Here is a 15,328-nt window from a genome sequence, read left to right as displayed (position 1 = left end):
AAATGTTAGGATACCAAGAAGTGTCGGAAGGCCTTGGAGTGCATGTCAATAGATTCTTGATGGTAGCAGGACAGGTAGATAAGGTGATTAAAAAGACATACGGAATACTTCCTTTATTAGCCGAGGCATAGAATAGAAGAGCAGGGAGGTTATGCTGGAACTGTGTTTTTAAAAAAAAAAATAGTTAGGCCACAGCTAGAGTACTACAGAAAATTCTGGTCACCACATTACAAGAAATATGTGATTTCACTAGAGGGGACAGAGGAGATTTACGCCAATGATGCCAGGACTGGAGAATTTTAGCTATTGAGAAAAGATTGGATAATCTGGGGTTTTCTTTGGAACAGAGGAGGCTTAATTGAGCTTTATAAAATTATGAGAGGCCGAGATAGAGTGGATAGGAAGGCCCTATTTCCCTTAGCAGAGGGGTCAATAACCAGGGTACATAGACTTAAAGTAATTGGTAGAAAGGTTCAAGGAGAGTCACTCAAAGGGGGATGGGTGAATTCACTGCCTGAAAGGGTGGTAGAGGCAGAAACCCTCATCACATTAAAAAAAGTACTTTGATATGCACTTGAAGGTGCCATAACCTACAGGGCTTTGGACCAAGAGCTGGAAAGTGGAATTGGGCTGTATAGCTTTTACTCAGCCGGCACAGACACAATTGCCAAATGGCGGCCTCCTGTGCCATAAATTTCCATGATTCTATGAAACTGGACAAGTTGGGGTGCAACAGATTACATATGTGAACACATGGCTAGAGACAGTGTGTTTCAAATTTCTAGGACATTGGGACAAGTTCTCTATCAGGGGTGAAGTTTCACCTAAACTGGACCAGTACCAATACACAAACTTCACCTGAAGTAGACTGGTTACCAGTGTCCTCACAGAAAGGGTAAATGGGACAGTGGGGAAAAATTTAAATTAGTATGGTGAAGATAGGGGTAATCAAAAAATACCAAAAGGAGGAAATGAATCAGCAATACCAGAAAATCAAATGAAAATGTATTGAGGGGTAGGTTTAAATATCTAGAAAAATGTAACGATGGTTGGGAATAAAGTACTGAAGTTCAACGTATATGCAATTAACTAGACTATTGACACGATTGGCATCTCAAATGTGGTTGATAGCTGAGAATGATGAAAAGCTGGAGCAAGAGGGTATAAAATGTTTTGCAAGGATAGACCTACAAAGAGGCACAGTTGCTTTATTGACCAGGAATGAGAACAGCTACAGAAAGTGAATGTGGCAGCAAGAAGAGATAAGGTTAAAACAATATGAATAGAACTGAGTACTAAGAGTAGTAATTAATTAATAACTGCAAGAGACAACTAGTCAGGAGGGCAACTGTTTACAGGTGAGGAGGGCTGTGGTGTATTGTAATGCTCTAATAATGGGGGAATTTTAACAGTACACAGGTTGAATAAACAGATCAGAGTTGTCCTGAAGGGGAATACAAATCAATTCACTGAGGCAGTCAAAGATTTGATCCCCTCAGTGGAGTGGAGGCAGGCTACTAGATCAGCCTTGGTTTCATCCCCCACCTAAATGAATTTAGAGCTCGGCACAACACTGAGCTCTTCTTCCATCACCTTCACCTCCCACCCACTTCTTTGGCCAGGAGTCTTCCTGCAGCATAGCGGACCATTTCTCCCATCTTCACAATTCTCGTTCTACCTGGACCCCTCCCTCTGGCCTCTTGCCTTCTCTAGATCTTTTCATTTGGAATTGTCGGCGTGAGATCAGCCATCTCAATTTCTCTGCTCTTCGCTTACCCTACCTCGAATGAAGTAGTACTAGGTAAAATAATAGGACTAAAGGCAGACAAGTTCCCTGGACCTGATGTGTTACATCCTAGGGTCTTAAGAGAAGTGGCTGCAGAGATAGTGGATGCATTGGTTGTAATCTACCAAAATGCGCTGGATTCTGGGGCGGTCCCAGCAGATTGGGAAATCGCAAATGCAATGCCCCTATTTAAAAAAGGAGGCAGACAAAAAGCAGGGAACTATAGACCAGCTAGCCTAACATCTGTCGTTGGGAAAGTCCATTATTAAGGAAGCAGTAGTGGGACCTTTGGAAATTCAATCAAGCAGAGTCTGCATGGTTTTATGAAAGGGAAATCATGTTTGACAAATTTGCTGGAGTTCTTTGAGGATGTAACGAGCAGGGTGGATAAGGGAGAAACCAGTGGATGTGATGTATTTGGATTTCCAGAAGGCATTCGATAAGGTGCCATAAGAGCTTACTGCACAAGATAAAAGCTTACGGGGTTGAGGGTAATATATTAGCATAGATAGAGGATTGGCTAATTAACAGAAAACAGTGTCTCGGGATAAATGGGTCATTTTCCGGTTGGCAAACTGACTAATGGGGTGCTGCAGGGATGGGTGCTGTGTCCTCAACTATTTACAATCTATATTAATGACTTTGATGAAGGGACTGAGTATAGTGTAGCCAAGTTTGCTGATGATACAAAGCTGGGTGGGAAAGCAAATTGTGAGGAGGACACAAAATAATCTGCAAAGGGATATAGACAGGCTAAGTGAGTGGTCAAAAATTTGGCAGATGGAGTATAATGTGGGAAAATGTGAGGTTACCTACTTTGGCAGAAATAATAGAAAAGCAAATTATAATTGAAATGGAGAAAAATTGCAAAGTGCTGCAGTACAGAGGGACCTGGGGGTCCTTGTGCATGAAACACAAAAAGTTAGTATGCAGGTACAGCAAGTAATCAGGAAGGCAAATGGAATGTTGGCCTTTATTGCAAGGGGGGTAGAGTATAAAAGCAGAGAAGTCTTGCTACAACTGTATAGGGTGTTGTGCAGAAATGTTCCTTTCTCCCGAGCGGACCCACTGAGATAGAGGATCGATGACAGACTCCAGAGAAAGGTTTGAAACGATCTTTACTCAAGCATATGCAGGGGAAGAACCCTTCTCGATCATTCTCGAAAGGGACTTCATCAATCCACAAATCAACAACATTTATATATAGTATTATTTGGCAACCTTACAAGTCATTTCAAATGCAGCTGTCAGGCATCCTGTCTATGTTTCCAGACAGCTTACTCCCTACTGTTCTTGGAGATTTTATTAGTAGGTGTTGTTAATTCCCTTAAGTTCTGCCCTTGGTTCCCTTATCAGCCAGAATTGTCCCTTTCCCATGAACTCAGCTGTTGCTACAGTTTTAGCTGTTTATTATTTTTAACACTTACAATCCCCTGGCCCTCGGCAATACACAAGCAGGCCATACTGTTGAGATTTGTTAAAGAATACCCTCCGATTTTCCTTGAATGGTGGCCATCTAGCCTGGAGTCCCATCACATGTCTCTCCAAACCTCAAACAGTGCGCTCCTTGTCCGTCCTCTGCTCATATAGGTTTTCCTGCCCCGAGGTTGACCTAGCCTTAATTGCCCTTACCAGTAGTCGGGCCTTCTGGTTTCTTGCTGCACACATTGCAAACACAACAAATATAGCACAATCAGTAATTGAATCACGATAAGTACATGGGATATTTTGCTTATTCAAGGATGAATTTGAATGTTCAGTCCCCAGTTCCATAGGTCATCCCACCATAGTGACCTTAATGTCCTCTATATTTTTCCGAATATCCTGATTGTTCTGCCTGAGAGTGTAGTAGACTCTCTGACTCTTGGCAACTGTTTCTCACAGTTTGACGAGGTGTTCTGGTAACGGGGGCACCTCATACCCAAACACGTTCACATATTTGGCGAGCACGTCCTTTATGTCTCCTGACACCTGTATCGATGTTGACTCTCGTCGATGTATGTCTACCAATTCCTCCTTTCCGATTCTCTCAGGTATTTCCGGAACAAAGCAGAATGTAACAGTGGAAATCTCGCATTCCTGTTGATTGTACTTAAAAGATTTCTGATTAGTCGTTACACAGTATTCTCTGTTGCTTACATACGCCACGTGTGTCTTTCCCCATTGTGCACCACGGTTTCCATGGTGCGATTTACCTACGTGCTAGTAATATTAAATCTGCAAGCCGCCTCAGGATCATAACTAATTTTGTGAGGGCATACTGTGGTGCCCTGATGAGTAATAAGTACTTCCAGTTTTGTTCCTATCAAACTGTCTCCATAAGTTACAGCATATGCTAGCGTCTCGTCATAAGCTATATGCACATTTTCTCGAATAATCCTTATATGTTGTACTTCATACACTTCTTTTGGGTTATCTCCTTCCATAATTACTGGAATGACCAGTATCATTATCATTATTACATTCCACTTGTGTGGGATATACACATTTCATCCCCCGACTTGCAACCTTGTATTTCCTTCGAGTGCATGGTCAAATTGACCAATTTTCCCTTGTCCTACCACCCAGGTCCCAAATATACTGCAGGCATCATTCTTAGCTGCTGGGTCAGAGGCTACATGCTCTTCCTTGATTAGCTTAGTAATGGTCCATGCGTGGATCTCGAGGACCATTGCTATGTCCTGTAATCTAATTGTCAGCACTTAGTCCTCTGTTAACTGTGAACCTTGATTCTGATTTTGTTTATGCAAAATGTTCTCAATGAGAGAAGCTAAATCTCGTACTTTAGTATTCAAAGTTGCCAAATCAATGGTGTTTGCCATCGAGGTTCCGGTGTTAAGGACCGTAGATGCATCATTTGCCAGGCCTTGTTTATGTCGTTTATGAGAACGGGACCTAATTGGCCCCCTGTTGGCATAGTTATTTTGTCTGAGGATTTGTTGTACCAATCTTCGGTACATAGAAACATAGAAAATAGATGCAGGAGTAGGCCATTCGGCCCTTCGAGCCTGCACCACCATGCAGCGTCAGCTGCAGTCGGGAGCAGCGTTGAGGAGGTCCGTTGGAGAGGCCTATAAAAGGCGTACTTGTGCAGCTACAAGGAGAAGGCAAAAAAAAAGTAGAAAGAAACAGAAAGGTGAAGTCACAGCCAAGGGGGTAAGTGATTGGCTGGTGATTGGTGAGTAGTTTTTCTTTTTTCTCTTCTATAACAGTGAGTAAACTTTAGCATTGTTGTTGCCTATCTAAGGGTTAACTCATGGCAGGACAGCTCGGTCACGTGTTATGCTCCTCCTGTACCATGTGGGAACTCGGACGACTCCAGTGTCCCTGACGACTACGTGTGCGGGAAGTGTATCCGCCTCCAGCTCCTGACGGACCGCGTTGCGGAGTTGGAGCTGAGAGTGGATTCACTCTGGAGCATCCACGATGCTGAGAATGACGTGAGTAGCACGTGTAGCAAGTTGGTCGTACCACAGGTAAAGGGTCCACAGCCAGATAGGGAATGGAAGACCAGCAGGAAGAGCAGTGCAAGGAAGGTAGTGCAGGGGTCCCCTGTGGTCATCCCCCTGCAAAACAGATACACTGCTTTGAGTACTGTTGAGGGGGGTGACTCATCAGGAGAGGGCAGCAGCAGCCAAGTTCATGGCACTGTGGCTGGCTCTGCTGCACAGGAGGGCAGGAAAAAGAGCGGGAGAGCGATAGGGGATTCAATGGTGAGGGGAATAGATAGGCGTTTCTGCGGCCGCAACCGAGACTCCAGGATGGTATGTTGCCTCCCTGGTGCAAGGGTCAAGGATGTCTCGGAGCGGGTGCAGGACATTCTGAAAAGGGAGGGAGAACAGCCAGTTATTGTGGTGCACATTGGTACCACGACATAGGTAAAACAAGGGATGAGATCCTACGAAACAAATTTAAGGAGCTAGGAGCTAAATTTAAAAAGTAGGACCTCAAAAGTAGTAATCTCGGGATTGCTACCAGTGCCACGTGCTAGTCAGAGTAGGAATCGCAGGATAGCGCAGATGAATACGTGGCTTGAGCAGTGGTGCAGCAGAGAGGGATTCAAATTCCTGGGGCATTGGAACTGGTTCTGGGGGAGATGGGACCAGTACAAATCGGACGGTCTGCACCTGGGCAGGACCGGAACCAATGTCCTAGGGGGAATGTTTGCTAGTGCTGTTGGGGAGGAGTTAAACTAATATGGCAGGGCGATGGGAGCCAATGCAGGGAGACAGAGGGAAACAAAAAGGAGACAAAAGCAAAAGACAGAAAGGAGATGAGGAAAAGTGGAGAGCAGAGAAACCCAAGGCAAAGAACAAAAAGAGCCACTGTACAGCAAAATTCTAAAAGGACAAAGGGTGTTAAAAAAACAAGCCTGAAGGCTTTGTGTCTTAATGCAAGGAGTATCTGTAATAAAGTGGATGAATTAACTGTGCAAATAGATGTTAACAAATATGATGTGATTGGGATTACAGAGACGTGGCTCCAGGATGATCAAGGCTGGGAACTCAACATCCAGGGGTATTCAACATTCAGGAAGGATAGAATAAAAGGAAAAGGAGGTGGGGTAGCATTGCTGATTAAAGAGGAGATTAATGCAATAGTTAAGAAGGACATTAGCTTGGATGATGTGGAATCTATAAGGGTAGAGCTGCAGAACACCAAAGGGCAAAAAACGTTAGTGGGAGTTGTGTACAGACCCCAAACAGTAGTAGTGATGTTGGGGAGGGCATCAAACAGGAAATTAGGGGTGTATGAAATAAGGATGCAGCAGTTATAATGGGTGACTTTAATATGCACATAGATTGGGTTAACCAAACTGGAAGCAATACGGTGGAGGAGGATTTCCTGGAGTGCATAAGGGATGGTTTTCTAGACCAATATGTCGAGGAACCAACTAGGGGGGAGGCCATTTTAGACTGGGTGTTGTGCAATGAGAGAGGATTAATTAGCAATCTCATTGTGCGAGGCCCCTTGGGGAAGAGTGACCATAATATGGTGGAATTCTACATTAGGATGGAGAATGAAACAGTTAATTCAGAGACCATGGTCCAGAACTTAAAGAAGGGTAACTTTGAAGTTATGAGGCGTGAATTGGCTAGGATAGATTGGCAAATGATACTTAAGGGGTTGACTGTGGATGGGCAATGGCAGACATTTAGAGACCGCATGGATGAACTACAACAATTGTACATTCCTTTCTGGCATAAAAATAAAAAAGGGAAGGTGGCTCAACCGTGGCTATCAAGGGAAATCAGGGATAGTATTAAAGCCAAGGAAGTGGCATACAAATTGGCCAGAAATAGCAGCAAACCCGGGGACTGGGAGAAATTTAGAACTCAGCAGAGGAGGACAAAGGGTTTGATTAAGGCAGGGAAAATGGAGTACGAGAAGAAGCTTGCAGAGAACATTAAGACGGATTGCAAAAGTTTCTATAGATATGTAAAGAGAAAAAGGTTAGTAAAGACAAACGTAGGTCCCCTGCAGTCAGAATCAGGGGAAGTCATAACGGGGAACAAAGAAATGGCGGACCAATTGAACAAGTACTTTGGTTTGGTATTCACTAAGGAGGACACAAGCAACTTTCCGGATATAAAAGGGGTCAGAAGGTCAAGTAAGGAGGAGGAACTAAGGGAAATCCTTATTAGTCGGGAAATTGTGTTGGGGAAATTGATGGGATTGAAGGCCGATAAATCCCCAGAGCCTGATGGACTGCATCCCAGAGTACTTAAGGAGGTGGCCTTGGAAATAGCGGATGCATTGACAGTCATTTTCCAACATTCCATTGACTCTGGATCAGTTCCTATCGAGTGGAGGGTAGCCAATGTAACCCCACTTTTTAAAAAAGGAGGGAGAGAGAAAACGGAATTATAGACCGGTCAGCCTGACATCGGTAGTGGGTAAAATGATGGAATCAATTATTAAGGATGTCATATCAGCGCATTTGGAAAGAGGTGACATAATATGTCCAAGTCAGCATGGATTTGTGAAAGGGAAATCATGCTTGACAAATCTTGAATTTTTTGAGGATGTTTCCAGTAGAGTGGACAAGGGAGAACCAGTTGATGTGGTATATTTGGACTTTCAGAAGGCTTTCGACAAGGTCCCACACAAGAGATTAATGTGCAAAGTTAAAGCACATGGGATTGGGGGTAGTGTGCTGACATGGATTGAGAACTGGTTGTCAGACAGGAAGCAAAGAGTAGGATTAAATGGGTACTTTTCAGAATGGCAGGCAGTGGCTAGTGGGGTACCGCAAGGTTCTGTGCTGGGGCCCCAGCTGTTTACACTGTACATTAATGATTTAGACGAGGGGATTAAATGTAGTATCTCCAAATTTGCAGATGACACTAAGTTGGTGGCAGTGTGAGCTGCAAGGAGGATGCTATGAGGCTGCAGAGCGACTTGGATAGGTTAGGTGAGTGGGCAAATACATGGCAGATGAAGTATAATGTGGATAAATGTGAGGTTATCCACTTTGGTGGTAAAAACAGAGAGGCAGACTATTATCTGAATGGTGACAGATTAGGAAAAGGAGAGGTGCAACGAGACCTGGGTGTCATGGTACATCAGTCATTGAAGGTTGGCATGCAGGTACAGCAGGCGGTTAAGAAAGCAAATGGCATGTTGGCCTTCATAGCGAGGGGATTTGAGTACAGGGGCAGGGAGGTGTTGCTACAGTTGTACAGGGCCTTGGTGAGGCCACACCTGGAGGTTTGTCTACAGTTTTGGTCTCCTAACCTGAGGAAGGACATTCTTGCTATTGAGGGAGTGCAGCGAAGGTTCACCAGACTGATTCCTGGGATGGTGGGACTGATCTATCAAGAAAGACTGGATCAACTGGGCTTGTATTCACTGGAGTTCAGAAGAATGAGAGGGGACCTCATAGAAACGTTTAAAATTCTGATGGGTTTAGACAGGTTAGATGCAGGAAGAATGTTCCCAATGTTGGGGAAGTCCAGAACCAGGGGTCACAGTCGAAGGATAAGGGGTAAGCCATTTAAGACCGAAATGAGGAGAAACTTCTTCACCCAGAGAGTGGTGAACCTGTGGAATTCTCTACCACAGAAAGTTGTTGAGGCCAATTCACTAAATATATTCAAAAAGGAGTTAGATGAAGTCTATCAATAGCTGCTTTCTCTTTCCCTCCCTTTTTTAAAAGTGGGATTACATTAGCTACCCTCCAGTTCATAGGAACTGATCCAGAGTCGATAGACTGTTGGAAAATGATCACCAATGCGTCCACTATTCCTAGGGCCACTTCCTTCTGTACTCTGGGATGCAGACTATCAGGCCCTGCGGATTTATCGGCCTTCAATCCCATCAATTTCCCTAACACAATTTCCTGACTAATAAGGATTTCCTTCAGTTTCTCCTCCTCGCTAGACCCTCTATTTACGGCAGGTTATTTGTGTCTTCCTTAGTGCAGACAGAACAAAGCATTTGTTCAATTGGTCTGCCATTTCTTTGTTTCTCCATTATAAGTTCACTTTAATCTGACTGCAAGGGACCTACATTTGTCTTCACTAATCTTTTTCTCTTCACATATCTATAGAAGCTTTTGCAGTCCGTTTTTATGTTCCCTGCAAGCTTACTCTCACACTCTATTTTCCCCCTCCTAATTAAAACCTTTGCCCTCCACTGCTGAATTCTAAATTTCTCCTCGTCCTCAGGTTTGCTGTTTTTTCTGGCCAATTTATATGCCTCTTCCTTGGATTTAACACTATCCCTAATTTCCCTTGTTAGCCACGGTTGAGCCACCTTCCCCATTTTATTTTTACGCCAGACAGGGATGTACAATTGTTGAAGTTCATTCATGTGATCTTTAAATGTCTGCCATTGCCTATCCACCGTCAACCCTTTAAGTATCACTCGCCATTCTATCCTGGCCAATTCACATCTCATACCATCGAAGTTTCCTCTCTTTAAGTTCAGGGTTCTAGTCTCTGAATTAACTGCTGCGTTCTTTTAGAACATCATTGAGGGAGTTCCAGATTAGTCAAATTCAACACAATGGGTACCAATCATGCTGTACATTATCATATAATATCTCTTCGTTTTACTAACAGTAATCCATTCTCTGGCGCAGGTGTGTGTTCTGGGCACTGAACCTGCCTATCGGGCACTGACGGTGTATCTAGTTCAGCTGCCTGTGATGTGGTTGTTGGGGATGGGGTAGTCGGCTTGTCCCTTGTTACCACCATTATGCCTGGTGGTTGTGGGCACTGTTCCTGCTTTATGCATAGGACAATTCCCTCTTTCCCCTTTTGTATGCACCCTTGTGACGTTCTTGACAGTGTCATTCTGGTTATTTTAAACTTGGTTGATGTCTTAGTCGGGGGATCTGCATTGTCTGGGCAATCAGATGTTTCTCGCTTTGGCGTTCCAGGGCCACACTCCCCCTGGCTTGTTCCTTGCTGCTGTTTGGTATCATATGCCATCATCACTAGAACAGATGTCCCTGAACATGTTACACATTCCGTTTTCTTACTATTTCTCCGCCATTCTATCCCAACACCTCTATGTCTCTTGGTACAGTTTCTTACGGTCGTCTCTTGCCATATCGTTTGGCTATTATATGTGTTAACGGGCGTGTTATAATATATAGTTTCCCATGGCACATTCGCCCCTTGTGCCAGCATCAATGTGTACTTCCCTTGTGGGTTAACACAGGACGAAGAGCCCGAAGCTGAATTCCTTTTACCCCGTCCCATTGTGGTCTTAAGTTCGTATTTCACCTGGACCTGACGAGTCTGTGCTGTCTGCGGGTGACTACTATCCATCGTGCTGTAGGTCATTTGGCTGCCAGCCTTCTTCCACCTCACCACAATGGATTCCCATTGGTGTGGAGGAAGAGGCCGTGAGACAGATCTTTCCTTGAATATAGGGTTATTGGGCCTTCACATGTCAGCCGAAGTCCAGTATCAGCTGGCACGGATATGGTAATATCATTGATACAGCTCCCAACATCGGGGGTATAGTATATCTCCAAACTGGTACCCATGCTCCCCCGGAGGATCCCAATCACCAATGTTATCATTAACTGCATTTTATACTCTCACCAGCTCTAACTCCTGCTGGTGGTTGATGCCTCTCCACTGTCGTCTTGCTATCCAGACTTTCCAAAACAGCACAATTGTTACAGCTATTGTTATGGTCCCCACTATTGACCATATCGTTCCGTCAATGAGTTTATTTTCTCAGTCCCAGTGTCTTATATAGTACTCCTCAGTTTTGTCATGTGCAATGGAGGCAGTATCGCCACTCATCTGTTAGAAAAGATAATCTGGTCGTCACCGGTTAATTATTTGTACGGTTCTAGCTGTGTCCAATGCTTCCATCTTCCCTTTCCTCTCATGTCTACACATGCGCAGGTGTCACTGGTCATAAGCACCTCATATGGGTCCTGCCACTTTGGTGCAAATCTTGGTTTATCAGGGGTTATCTTAACCATCACCTTCTCCCTCAGCCCAGGGATGTTTCCCTGTTGCTTTTTTGCATCCTGTTTAATATCCTTAATTATTTGTTGATCCCGCGCTTCTTGCTTTAAGGTATGCAATTGCTCGCATAATTGTTTAATAAACCTCCTGACTCTATCTCTTGCTGGTCTTACATCCTCCCTGTTATATATGTGGACTTGTATTTTCTCTGTACAGCCACCAGAGGGCTCATCCCCTGGAGTCCCAAGGGATCCCATAATCCCTTGGGAGCACAGGTATTTAAGAAGGCTTTACAGGTTGGAGAGGCACTCTGGAGACCTGCAATAAAAGACTAAGGTCACACTTTACTTTGAGCTTACAGTGTTCAGCCTGACTCTTTCTCCATACACAACAACTGGCGATGAGATACAGATAGCGAACCCAAAGATGCAGAGAACAGTGGGCATCCTGGAGAAATTTTCGGATGGAGATGATTGGGAAATTTTTGCAGAGCGACTCGACCAATACTTCATGGCCAATGAGCTAGATGGGGAAGAGAACATTGCCAAACGAAATGCGATCCTCCTCACCGTCTGTGGTAGGAACCAACGTATGGCCTTATGAAGAATCTGCTCACTCCAGCGAAACCCATGGAGAAATCGTACGATGATTTGTGCACACTGGTCCGAGAGCATTTGAACCCAAAGGAAAGCGTTCTGATGGCGAAGTACCGGTTCTACACCTACAAAAGATCTGAAGGACAGGAAGTGGTGAGTTATGCCGCCGAGCTAAGACGCCTTGCAGGACATTGCGAATTTAAAGGACATTTGGAGCACATGCTCAGAGACATTACATTATCCACGACTTGACATTATCCATGAAACCATACTGCGCACACGTTTGACTCTAGAGGCCCCAACCTTGAGTAAGACCATAGCGATAGTCCAGGCGTTCATTGCCACCAGTGACAATATGAAGCAAATCTCTCAGCACACACGTGCTGCTACAAGTACTGTGAACAAAGTGAAGTTGTTTTCGAATCGTAACGTACAGGGCAGGTCATATATAACTGTAGCTGCACGTCTGCAGATGACTCACTGTCCACCATCAGGGTGATGAATGCAAGGCCATTAACACCTTGTTGGCGCGGCGGGGGTGATCATCGTTTCCATTCATGCCGATTCAAAGAGTATGTTTGCAAGGGCTGTGGAATAATGGGACACCTCCAACAAGTGCAGGCGAACTGCTAAGCCTGTTAAACCTGCAAACCACCACGTTGCAGAGGAGGATAGATCCACGGAGGATCATAACGAACCAGAGCCTCGGGTCGAGGAGGCAGAGGTACATGGTATCCTAACACAGATGAGGCTGCACACAGGGAGGTTAAAGTAACAGTGACCTTAATCTTTAATAAGACACTCCAGAGTGAGGAACAGGCCTTAGGGGCCGGCTTATATACAGTGCTCCCAAGGGATGCTGGGATCCCTTGGGACTTCAGGGGATGAGCTCCCTGTGGCAGAACATGGGACTGCATGCTTTACAGATACACAACACATGGATGCACACATTCATCACAAATTGTCCCCTGATAATGCTGAATATTGAACTAAATGGACTCCCTCTGTCAATGGAGCTCGACACAGGCACGAGCCAGTCCATCATGGGCAAAAAGACGTTCAAAAGGTTGTGGTGCAACAAGGCCTCAAGGCCAGTCTTAACTCCAGTTCACATGAAAATAAGAACTTACACAAAAGAACTGATTCCTGTAATCGGCAGTGCTACCGTAAAAGTTTCCTACGATGGAGCGGTGCACGAGCTACTACTCCGGGTGGTACCGGGCAATGGTCCCGCGCTGCTTGGCATGAGCTCACTGGGAAAGACACTGGAACTGGGACGACGTCCGAGCACTATCGTGTGCCCAGGTATTAAACAAATTTCCTTCGCTGTTCAAACCAGGCATCGGGAAATTCCAAGGAGCAAAAGTGCAGATCCACCTAATTCCGGGGGCGCGACCCATCCATCACAAGGCGAGAGCAGTACCGTACATGATGAGAGGGTAGAGATCGAGCTAGACCGGCTGCAAAGAGAGGGCATCATTTCACCGATCGAGTTCAGCGAGTGGGCCAGTCCTATTCTCCCAGTAACAAGGGAGATGACACCATCAGAATCTATGGCAATTACAAAGTAACTATCAATCGTTTCTCCCTGCAAGACCAATACCCACTACCAAAGGCCGACGACCTCTTTGCAACGCTGGCGGGTGGAAAGACGTTCATGAAGCTGGATCTGACTTCAGCCTACATGACGCAGAAACTGGAGGAATCATCGAAGGTCCTCACCTGCATCAACATGCACAAAGGTCTTTTTGTTTATAACAGATGCCCGTTTGGAATCCGATCAGCGGCAGCGATATTCCAGAGAAACACGAAAAGTTTTCTGAAGTCAGTCCCACACACTGTGGTCTTCCAGGACAACATCTTGGTCACAGGTCGGAACACAGTCGAGAACCTGGAGGAGGTTCTTAGTCGACTCAACCGCGTGGGGCTCAGGTTAAAACGCTCGAAGTGTGTTTTCCTGGCGCCTGAAGTAGAGTACTTGGGAAGGAGGATTGCGGTGGACGGCATCAGGCCCACCAACGAGAAGACGGAGGCAATCGAGAATGCACCGAGGCCACAGAACATGATGGATCTGCGGTCGTTTCTGGGACTCTTGAGCTACTTTGGTAACTTCTTACCGGGTCTCAGTACACTGCTAGAACCACTACATGTCTTAGTACGAAAAGGGGGCGAATGGGTTTGGGGCAAAGGCCAAGAAAATGCCTTTGTAAAAGCAAGAAAATTGTTATGCTCAAACAAATTGCTTGTGTTGTATGATCCATGTAAGCGTTTGGTACTAGCATGTGATCCGTCATCATATGGCGTCGGGTGTGTATTGCAACAAGCTAATGATTTTGGTAAACTGCAATTGGTTGCTTATGCATCCAGGAGTCTGTCTAAGGCTGAGAGAGCCTACAGCATGATTGAAAAAGAAGCGTTAGCGTGTGTCTATGGGGTAAAGAAAATGAATCAATACCTGTCTGGGCCATAAGCCACCTATATCTCTGTTTTCCGAGAGAAAAGGGATAAATACCAATACATCGGCCCGCATCCAGAGATGGGCGCTCATGTTGTCCGCATACAACTACGCCATTCGCCACAGGCCAGGCACAGAAAACTGCACCAATGCTCTCAGTAGACTGCCATTGCCCACCATGGGGGTGGAAATGGCGCAGCCCACAGATCTAGCCATGGTTATGGAAGCATTTGAGAGTGAGCAATCACCTGTCACTTCCAGGCAGATCAAAACCTGGACAAGCCAGGACCCCTTATTATTTCTAGTCAAAAGCTGTGTGCTTCACGGGAGCTGGTCCAGTGTCCCAGTGGAAATGCAGGAAGAGATAAAGCCATTCCAGCGGCGCAAAAATGAAATGTCTATGCAGGCAAGACTGCCTTCTGTGGGGCAATCGAGTAGTAGTCCCCAAGAAGGGCAGAGCCACCTTCATCAGTGACCTCCACAGTATCCACCCAGGCATCGTGATGATGAAAGCGCTAGCCAGATCCTACGTGTGGTGGCCCGGTATTGATGCGGACTTAGAGTCCTGCATTCACAGATGTAATACATGATCGCAATTAAGCAATGTATCCAGGGAGGCGCCGCTAAGTTTGTGGTCTTGGCCCTCCAAACCATGGTCTAGGGTACACGTTGACTATGCAGGCCAGTTCTTGGGTAAAATGTTTCTTGTGGTTGTAGACGCGTACTCCAAGTGAATGTGAGATAATGTCGGCTAGCACGTCTGCTGCCACTATTGAAAGCCTACGGGCCATGTTTGCCACTCATGGTCGACCCAATGTCCTGGTGAGTGACCAAGGGCCATGTTTTACCAGTGCTGAATTCAAAGAATTCATGACCCATAACGGCATCAAACATGTCACATCCGCCCCATTTAAACCAACGTCCAATGGTCAGGCAGAGAAAGCAGTGCAAACCATCAAGCAAGGCTTGAAGAGGGTAACTGAAGGCTCACTGCAGACTCGCCTATCCCGAGTCCTGCTTAGCTACCGCACGAGACCACACTCACTCACTGGGA

This window comes from Pristiophorus japonicus, chromosome 2, assembly GCF_044704955.1.
Source record: "Pristiophorus japonicus isolate sPriJap1 chromosome 2, sPriJap1.hap1, whole genome shotgun sequence".
Classification (NCBI taxonomy): domain Eukaryota; kingdom Metazoa; phylum Chordata; class Chondrichthyes; family Pristiophoridae; genus Pristiophorus; species Pristiophorus japonicus.
Note: the sequence above shows the minus strand (reverse complement) of the source record.